The sequence below is a fragment of the Thunnus albacares genome, chromosome 22 (genome assembly GCF_914725855.1).
Source record: "Thunnus albacares chromosome 22, fThuAlb1.1, whole genome shotgun sequence".
NCBI classification, from domain to species: Eukaryota; Metazoa; Chordata; class Actinopteri; order Scombriformes; family Scombridae; genus Thunnus; species Thunnus albacares.
Genome location: NC_058127.1, coordinates 20,593,766 through 20,603,346, shown reverse-complemented (window position 1 = coordinate 20,603,346; position 9,581 = coordinate 20,593,766). Strand labels below are relative to the sequence as shown.

The window sequence follows — 9,581 nt, the reverse complement described above, 5'->3', positions numbered from 1 at the left end:
TATTAACACCAGGTACCAGGTGGTCAGATCGGGATGGTGGTGAATGCCCCTCCACCCTGAGACTGGTCCCCAGTGTCTCCACTGCCATCTCTTTATGCAGCTGTTAAAATAAAATGAAGATAAGATCAAACGTCATTGATATCAGGAGGGAAACTTATTATTACAGCAGCACTAGAAGAAACCTGAGAGGTAGATAGGAACATGATACAAATAGGAGAAAAAGTAATAATAATAGAGAGAGAGAGAAAAAAAACACAACAAAACAAAACAACAAAAAAGATTACATTTAGAATGATGTGTACAGTATGTAAGCCTAACTGATGGGCATGAATATATGTGTAAAATCAATATTGCAATTATCTAAAATCCAGATCAAGTTTGACAGCAGATAGTAGTAGATACAGTATGTTTGGAATTAATGTTAATAGGATCTCATAGAGACTTTTGGAGAGAGAATTTATACACTGTTTAGTATTTATGCATAATGAATGAAGTCTAATGTGAAGAGAAACTATATATATATATATATAATGAGATTACAGAATAGAATAAAACAGTACAGTAGCATAGTGTAAAAATGATATGACATAATATAAAGAAGGACAGTATATTATGTTATTTTACAGTAACATTATAGAGTTGTTCAGTCGTTCTGTGGTATTTATTTATTTGGGAGCCTGTTGCACACACTGAAGAATCACGGTTTCCTCAGGAACAACAGCCTGCTCTGACCCTTCCTGAAGAGGGTGTTGATGTTATGAGACCAGTTCATTGTTGAGTTGCACCCCAAGTACCTTGTAAGAGTCCCCCATCTGTACTCCCTCTCCCTGAATGATAACATTGTGTGTTACCTATAATCCAAACTCATGCCATCAATGCAAAGTACCTCATATTTGTCTGATGTGTTACGATGATGAAAACTGGCTAAAAGTAATTGAAAAATTTGATAATAACTGCAGTTCAGTGACTCACATCAGTGCTGTGGTTCACACAGCTGGGGCTGGATTTTGGTTTATACTTATTTCAACACACATGAAACACATTTACATGACTCACATCTCACAATGAAAAACACACACACAAACACACACACAACTTAAGCTGTGTTTCTACAGCAAATGTGTGCTTTGTCTTGTATCAACATTCATTTTCAAATTTAAAAACCCAAGACAAATGAAACATTAAAGACATTCATAACTGATTTTGTTTCTTTATTTAATCAGTTAACAGAAGTATGTAATGTAATCATTTAATACACAGTCTATGGTACATTATGACAACACCACATACATGCTGTATGATATTTTAATTCATTTAAAAATGTAAATACATGGCACTAGTAATGTCACAGAAATAAAAACAAAGCTATTGTGATTTTGAAAAAACACATACCTTACTTGATTCGATTTTAAAAACTTTATGTATACATGTTGACATATGGACTAAATTATCTTTTAATTCACTAAGAAAAAAGTAAGTATTTGACACCAAAAACTTCAAACACACAAAACACAAACACATAAACAAACAATTCTATATTCTAAGTAAAAATCACAAAAAAAACCTTTCTATCCTGCATACATGTTGACAATACCACATATATTCGATCTTTCATTTAAAACTGTATATATTTCATATATCAGGTACTTCACTGTCAGTTTGATACTTTGAATAACTGCGTACATCTTTCCAATTGCAATATGATGAAAGTAATCAGTTGCACAAAATCATGAAATGCAAGCTCAGATTTAATGATTGCAATGTTGTAACATGTGCTCCTAACATATGTTGACTCAAAGAATAAAATAGTCTAAAGAATAAAAACATTTTTTATTAAACACGTTACATGAAATCGTAGGTAGAAGTGAGCACTACATGTAGTGATTTTTTCTTTTGTTGTAGTTAAATATCCTTGTCATCTTATATACAGTATGTTACTATTTCTGATTCTCTTCTATGTAAAATGTTTTTAAAAAGCACGGACAATATGAAAGGAGGATAAATGAACATAAGTAGGAGGATGTGCACATGTGTAAATCACGAGGAGGAAATGTTAGTCGTTTCTCATTTGATGTTAAATGACTCTTTCAGGCTTACTTTTGCCTGCTTAAGTGTGATATTCTTCCAAGTTGGAGGAATATCAGCAGGCCTTGCTTTATATGCATTAGCAAATTCATGGTTGAACTTTGCCATTACATATTTCCAGTAGTCTGAGGCCTCAAGGCTTACATCTGGAGCAATTTTCCAGTCTGGGAAAATTTCTTTGTAACGCTTGTAAGGGTGCCATTCATCCTTAGTAGCATCGCAGCGGAAACATGTGTCACTGATCACAGCAGAAGAACATATGTCAGTGACAAGTTTTTCTGTGGCATTCCACCTGTATCTACCAAAACCCTCTGGCCGATGTAGTGAAGTCCAATGCTCAGTATGTGCATTTCCTCCTGCCTCACAAGGCGCTTTGCAGAATGGACACTGTTTACCACATCCAATCAGTCTGCTGAAAAGCTCATTCTGAGGATTCACATGGAGATTTATTAGTTTCATTTCAATGTTTGTCTTTTTAAACTTCTCTCTAAGAGCTTGGGCCATCTCCTTCACGCACTGTGTGAGCCAGTGAGCAAACTGTTCCTTGTCAGCATTGTTCAGGATCATGAACGCTCCAAGAGCATCCTGGGAAATGACCAGTTTATCACCAAGTGCTTTGCAGATATCTTCAACAAATGTCTTCAAGTTGCCACTCCTTCCTGTTTTGGCCTTGTTGATGACATTGTTTATGCTATTGATACTTGACTGAACGTGTCGATCCTCAAACTCAAACGCTTTAGACGGGTTAGAGAAGTGTTCTTTTATTTGGTTGAGTGTCCATTCCTTTACATAACCCTCATATGAGCAAATGTAGCGCCGATAGTTTTCAAAGTCATCCTTGGAGAGCAAATCCTGTAAAACTGAATACTGGAAGAATATCCGGGTGCTGAACTGATGGCATGTCAGCATTTCACCAATGATGTCAGGACCCAAGGAGCGGTTGACAAAGTCCTCGACTGCAGGCTTCAAGCATCTGTCAGTGAATTCTTCTGCCTTCTTCTGGCACTGATTTCGTTCATTGAACACATCTTTGAAATCTGCACGGAACTTTTCTTTGTTTTGTTTGAGGCATGTTTTGGGATCATTCACATGTATGAAATCTTCATGCATTTTCTGAAATGTTCTAGCTGCAAATCCACAAATGTACTGTTTCAGAGAAACTTCAAACTCAATGTCTGCCTTCAGATTTTGGTTATTTTGCAGCCTCTCATCAATCATGCGTAGGATCTCCAGGATGTAAGTTTCATGGTAATTGGTTTTTCGTTCCATTTTCTGTGTCAAAATGTCTTCACAAGCAGCTATGATGCTGTCAGCCATTTGTTGCATAGCCACTACTTGATCTTTGTTAAACCACTTTTTCACAGTGTGTTTAACTTGGTTGAATGCTCCTTCAACTGTAGGCTTATATTTGAAAGGCATTTGTCCACAATTTTTCAGGTCTTTTTTATTCAGTATTTCATTTGCATGACTGCCCTTATGTAAGAGATTTGCTCTCAAGTTGTGAGATACACTGGTGAAGACATCTGTTACCTTTTGTTCACAAAAAGATAGTTCCTTCAAAGTTTTATCCCACATCTCATCAAATTCTTTGTCTAGCTCTGTGTCTGTCATCTTGACTTTTTTCTTCCGACAGTCCTCAATTAATGCACACACTCTCTCCTCTAATTGTTTTGTGTGATTCTTCTTGACTCTATCAAGTTCTGCCATTCCCTGTTTGATTTCTGCTGCTGCTGTGAGCTGATTGAGTACAGACCTCTGAATTTCTCGTCGAAGGCTTTTTGCACTGTTTGAGAATTCCTCTTTGTATCCTTCAACTAGGTAGACATGACCCTCTGTTTGCTTGAAGTACTTTGTCAAGTTTTCAAGAATCTTTGTCTCCCATTTAGACAGCACTGTGCAAGCTTCATTTTTTAAACTTGTGAGAAGTTCTCTCATGTCATGTTTCCCAGATTTCAAAGCAAATTTACCAAAATTGGAAATTCTTGTTTCAGCATTTGTGACCCAGGTGTACATGTCTTTTTTGAATTCCCATTCCCATTTGTTGAACTCTGTGCAAAGCCTCATGTAGGCATCAGCCACCAGGCTGTTTCTGAAGCTGAAGATGAAGTTTTCATGCTTTACTGCATTCCACAGGCTTGACATCCACTCTGTAAACTCAGAGATTTTGTTAGCAGATGAGTTACAATTTCCCAACATTTGGATGATGTTCTTCTTGAGCTCATATACAGCTTCACTGTACCCTGCATTGACTGGTGCCATTGGTGGGTTTCCATTCCAAAGTCCAGGAATGTACCAGTTCCCAGTGTCTGGACTGTACTCCATCACATCAGTGAAGCTCTTGTTCTCCTCTTTCTTTTCCATTTTGGCTGCTGCCTGGGTCATCTCATTTAACTGTTGCAAGAGCAGTTTCCTGTCTCGTAAGTTCTTCTCATGGGCTGAAACATCTGACACATTCTGGTGAACAAACTGACATTTGGGCTTTTTGCCTACCTCCTTCATCCTGAGAAAAGCATGCACAACTATTTGTAGGATGTCTTTCATTTCTGTTGAATTCTCCATTGCAATATTGATAATGGTGATATCACTCAGCCCCACAACAAGTGTTGCAAGCTCATTGTCATGCTCATGGCTATCATCCAGTGCAAGCTCTGGTGACTTTAAGCCCTCAGTGTCAATGATCACCATGAAGTCACAGTTGAGTACTTTTTTGACATCTTCATTGACTCTGATGAGCAACATGAAGGCACCTCGAGTGCATCGGCCACTGCTGACGGCAAACTGCACTCCAAACATCGTGTTAAGGAGAGTGGACTTTCCTGTGCTCTGAACTCCAAGAACTGTGACCACCAATATCTTGCTCTTAGGAGACACCAACGCATTGAGCTGAGAGAGAACATCACTCACCCATCTGAGAGGTATGTTGGATGCATCTCCATCAACAAGCTCAAGAGGAAAGCCATCAAGTAACAATCTTGCACAGAGTCTTGGAAGATGCTGTAATTGTTGACGTGATGGGTGTGTTTCTGGAAGGGAAACTGAAGCTTCATAGATTTGACCCATTTCACGGAAGAAGTGCTCAGTCCCCAGTGAGCTGTTGGAAAGTTGTCTGTCAATGTCTTTAATCTCTTCTTTGTTGTCAGAACTTTTGCATTTCTTTTTGTACTGCTCCCTGAGATCAGACAGTTTTTCTCGAGATAGGTTATCAAGGTTTATACGCATCCATTTCAGGAAATAGCACCTCTATATTCCTGGGCTTGATACTGCGTTGATGAAGCAAGTCATAGCAGTTGATATGTCATAAGAGTTCTGTTTTCCCCGAAGTTTTGTTTTCTGTACCTTAAGATTACCTTTGTACATTTCTATGTTTTCAGATCCAACTTTTTGAAGACGAAATTCTTCCTTTTCTAAGCAAGTCAAATCTTTCCATATTTTCCCTTGCCTGGGAAGCTGAGCTTCTTTGTATTTAAGGGTGTCATGAATTTCTGCAGTGATGGCATCTGCATTTTTCTTGGCAGTCTGGCACTCTGGAGAGTCTTCATCAACCAAGATTCCCAGTTCATAGGCAATGTCAGTCATTTGCTCTATTCGCATTTTCTTCTTGGAGCTCTCAACTGCATCCCTGACTGTTTTCCGCAGATTTGACACAAAGTCTGCATCATTCATGCGCTTAGTCTTCAAAATAATGTTGCTGTTAGTCAAGCCCAACTTGGTTGCTACCTTTTTCAGAGCATCTAAACTGAACTGCTTGCTTTGATGGTTGCCCACCAAGTAGATCTGTGCCTTGTGGTGTTGGTTGGTCAGTAGCCTGCACTCAGAGTCCAAATTGTCAAAGAACACAAAAACTGCTGTAGATGTCTGACACAAAAAAGAGTATTGTGTTTCAAATGAAGTAATGTCCCCACGAAGGTTAGCTACAGCAACTGGCTCACTGAAAAGATCCATGTTTTTGTTTCCACAAGGGAGGTACCAAGAAACTTCAACCAATCCATTGGATATTCTCCTTGGGCTGTCGCCACACTCCATATTGCAGTGAACAAAGGTGTCATGGTACTGCTGAGAATTGCTCAAAAGCTTATTGAGAATCTCCGACTTGGACAAGGAGCATTCACCCAGCCTCACAAAAGATATCATTGGAAGATTCGAGAGAACAACTCTGTCTTCAATGAAGCCCTTGGATTCAGAAAGGGACTGAGGTCTGTACTTTTTAACAATGTCTCTCATTGCCCACAGCATGAGTGTGCACTGTTCTGTTGCACAATTGGGAAGCAGTAGAGGCACAGAAAACTGACACATAGACATTTTGAGTGCCATTTCCTGCTGTACAAAACCATCAGAACACAGAAAGAGAGCAGTGATTATGTCGAGGGGGTTTAGCATATCACCTGAATTTGGACTGTTGAGCAGATTATCAAGATCTAACCCTGTATTCCCTGATGCAGCATCACAGTTTGAGTCACATACTGATGTACATTTCACATTCCTAGCTGTCACATTAACCATCATCAGTTTCTTCAGAAAATACCATGGAAGATCTGAATTACGCTTGACAGGTTCATCAGTAATGGTCTTCTCATTAATCTGAAGTATTGTGCTCAGGGATAGCTTCTCTTTGGAGTGCTGCTCCAAGCCCAGATCCTCCAATAAGCTTTCCATTTGTGTCTCTGTGAATATATAGACAATGATTATCAAAATCAGGATTATCAAAATCAGGATTGCATTTATAATTTATTAATTAAACACACAATATGTAATTTCAGCCACTAGGGGTCTCTCAATCAAAACAAACAATAACAATCAAAACGGACTATTACCTTGATTAAAATTAAGGATAGTGTAAGTACACAACTTAACAAAATATATAACATAGGTCTAGTTGTTTTTAGACATTTTAATGCGGAATAGTTACATATTATAGCTTTAATGTCAAACTTGCTGCCAATTCTTTAACAGTATAGGCTGGCTGCTTGCTAATCCACACCAGTTTGTCTTCTGTTTACCACTTGCATCAATCTGTTGACACTCACCCTTGCAGCCAGTCTGTGGTGTTGGTGGAGTGTCCTCTGCACTGTACAGATCAACAAATGAATCTTCATCACTGACGTCCTTGACAAATAAGAATAAGAATATGCATGTTCAGGTGTGTTAAATCAACTCATCCAGTCATTAGGTGATAGCTTCTCACTGAAAATAATAAGAGACAATTTTGCAATTTTATTTTAATTTCTTCTTCTGAAGATGTACAAGGAGCAATTTACCTCCATTGTGGAAACACTCAGTCATCCCACGCTTCCAGTGCAGATATTCAAGCTGCTTCTCACTGAAAGTAATAAGAGACAAATCTGTAAGGCTTTATTACCAAAGAAGTTTAAAATACCATGCAGCCTGCTTTACTATGGACCCAAACCAGAAAATCCTTGCACAAACCTCAGCCAGAACCACTGCTTGCATGGGCATATATGGACCATTTCTAATACTGGTGGACTCAGGGGGGAGCAGGGGAGGCAACCGCCACCCTGGTGCCCCTGAGGACAACAAAATACTGTGAAAGTGCCCTCTAAGGTGCCCCCACAGTAGAGCAAACATTATAAAATTTCCCCCAAGGTGCCCACACAAAGGAGAAAACACACCAAAGGGTAAATCAGGATGCAGTGCCCTATAGAGTGCCTCTCTATATATGACAATCTGGAATGAAGTGCCCTCATAGATGCCCTTTCAGTGGAAGAACATGTGATAGTGTCCCATAAAGAACCCCCACAAGATGTAATGCAATGCCCTATGAGTTGTTGTTGTAATGGGGTAAGCTGGAGGTTCTGTATGGTTTCCTCTGGGATGCCATAAGTTGTGAGAAAACATGATGTCATGATGAAATTTAATGAACAAAAAACATGGTGAATGTGCTTTATAGGGTGCCCTATATGTGAGAAAAACATTGTGCCCTCCCGCTGAAGAACATGAGATACTTTGCCCTATAAGATGCCCTAACGATGGCACAAACTGACCATTATGGTAGAGATTAATGTATTCTTTATGTTTGGCTGACCATTAGGAAATTAAAGCACCTTAAAAACAGTTTGTAGTTGTTGTAGCTGACATTATTCCATTCAATTGATTTTGGTACAGTATTACTCACTAGTTTGCTCAGCCACACCCATTTAGATTGTTCTGTTGTCTTTGGGTCAGCACAGCCTATTTTAACAGTAAAAACTGCATCAGTCGACAATCATTCTCAAACTGAAGCTGTTCGAGACCCAGTTTGGAAAAAGATGTGGAGAAGGAAGGCTCTCAGATCTTCTGCTGTTGTCCATTGAGAGGGACAACGCAACTGACCATAACAAGGTCATTAACATTTACAAACTCATGGCAAAAAGAATTCTCCTTTGATTTCACTAATCTTGCTTCATGTTTCCCTGACAAGACTGCTCAAAACAGCTAATTCTCAAAACGTTAATAGTTCCATGTTTTTACCACAGATGTGTTTGAGAAAAAAACATTTAAAACATTGCCCATTCCCTGTATTTTATTGCAGAGATATTAGTAAAATAAATGTTTAAAGAGTAAATACTTTTTAATACAAAGGTATTGTTTTCTTTATATTCTGAGTCACCCTATAAAATTTTATTCTTAATTGGGAATGAAGCCTTTTTACCAAACATGCATCGTTGCTCTCTGCTGAAGGGGGCCCATTAAATGTATCCCCTCAGATAGTCTGAGTCCCCCACTGATTTCTACACTCTCTAATCCTGTGCAGTGTCATGGTGGGCTGGAGCCTATCTACCATGCAGTAAGAGGAAGGAAGTAGAATACACCCTGCATCATAAACAGGAAGCAGGTTACAACAACATGCACAAATATCCACACTGACACTCATATTAACACTTGCAGGCTGTAGTAAATTCACTGCCATGTTGGGCTGTGGGAGAAATCTGGAATAGTTGTACATTAATTTCCAGTTCACAACGATCATTTATCCCAGTCAGCCTTTAAATATTAAGGGTTTGAAAATATGTGATTGATTATCTGTGTCCTTGCAAATACAAAATACCCACAATTTTTTAAAGGCATAAATACCGATTTGTCGTGCGCAGACATTATTGTTTGGGTGAAAAAAGTGGCATTAAATTACTAAACCGCCCAGAGCCCCTCTCAACCTATAAATAGGATCGCAATCTCCCTTTATGATTGAAATTTGCCTGGTGAGTATCCCGCAGTGAATACTTCAATTGTTCTAAATTCAACAAATATAGCTGAGAATCTGGTCTAAAAATGCGGGCTGTCTTTTTCTGCTGAACTTGTGAAACCAGACATTGTTATGATTTTTAAGGCCACCGGTTCCGCAGAGACTTTCCAACAATGCCTTCGCGGTCCGCAGTATGCTCATGTACTATCATCGGTATATAGAGGCCGGATGAATACACATGAATCATTAAAATCACTGCATTAACGATGATAATGTTTTCTTTAGTATCTCTGAGAAGACTCGTGGGTAACATTTTCAG

At 38.8% G+C, this 9,581-nt stretch overlaps 1 pseudogene; it reads right to left on the bottom strand.

Annotated features, from left to right (window-relative positions):
• Window positions 1–1,412: 1,412 nt before the first annotated feature.
• On the bottom strand, window positions 1,413–7,409 carry LOC122973394 (annotated as a pseudogene).
• Between the last annotated feature and the right edge of the window lie 2,172 nt (window positions 7,410–9,581).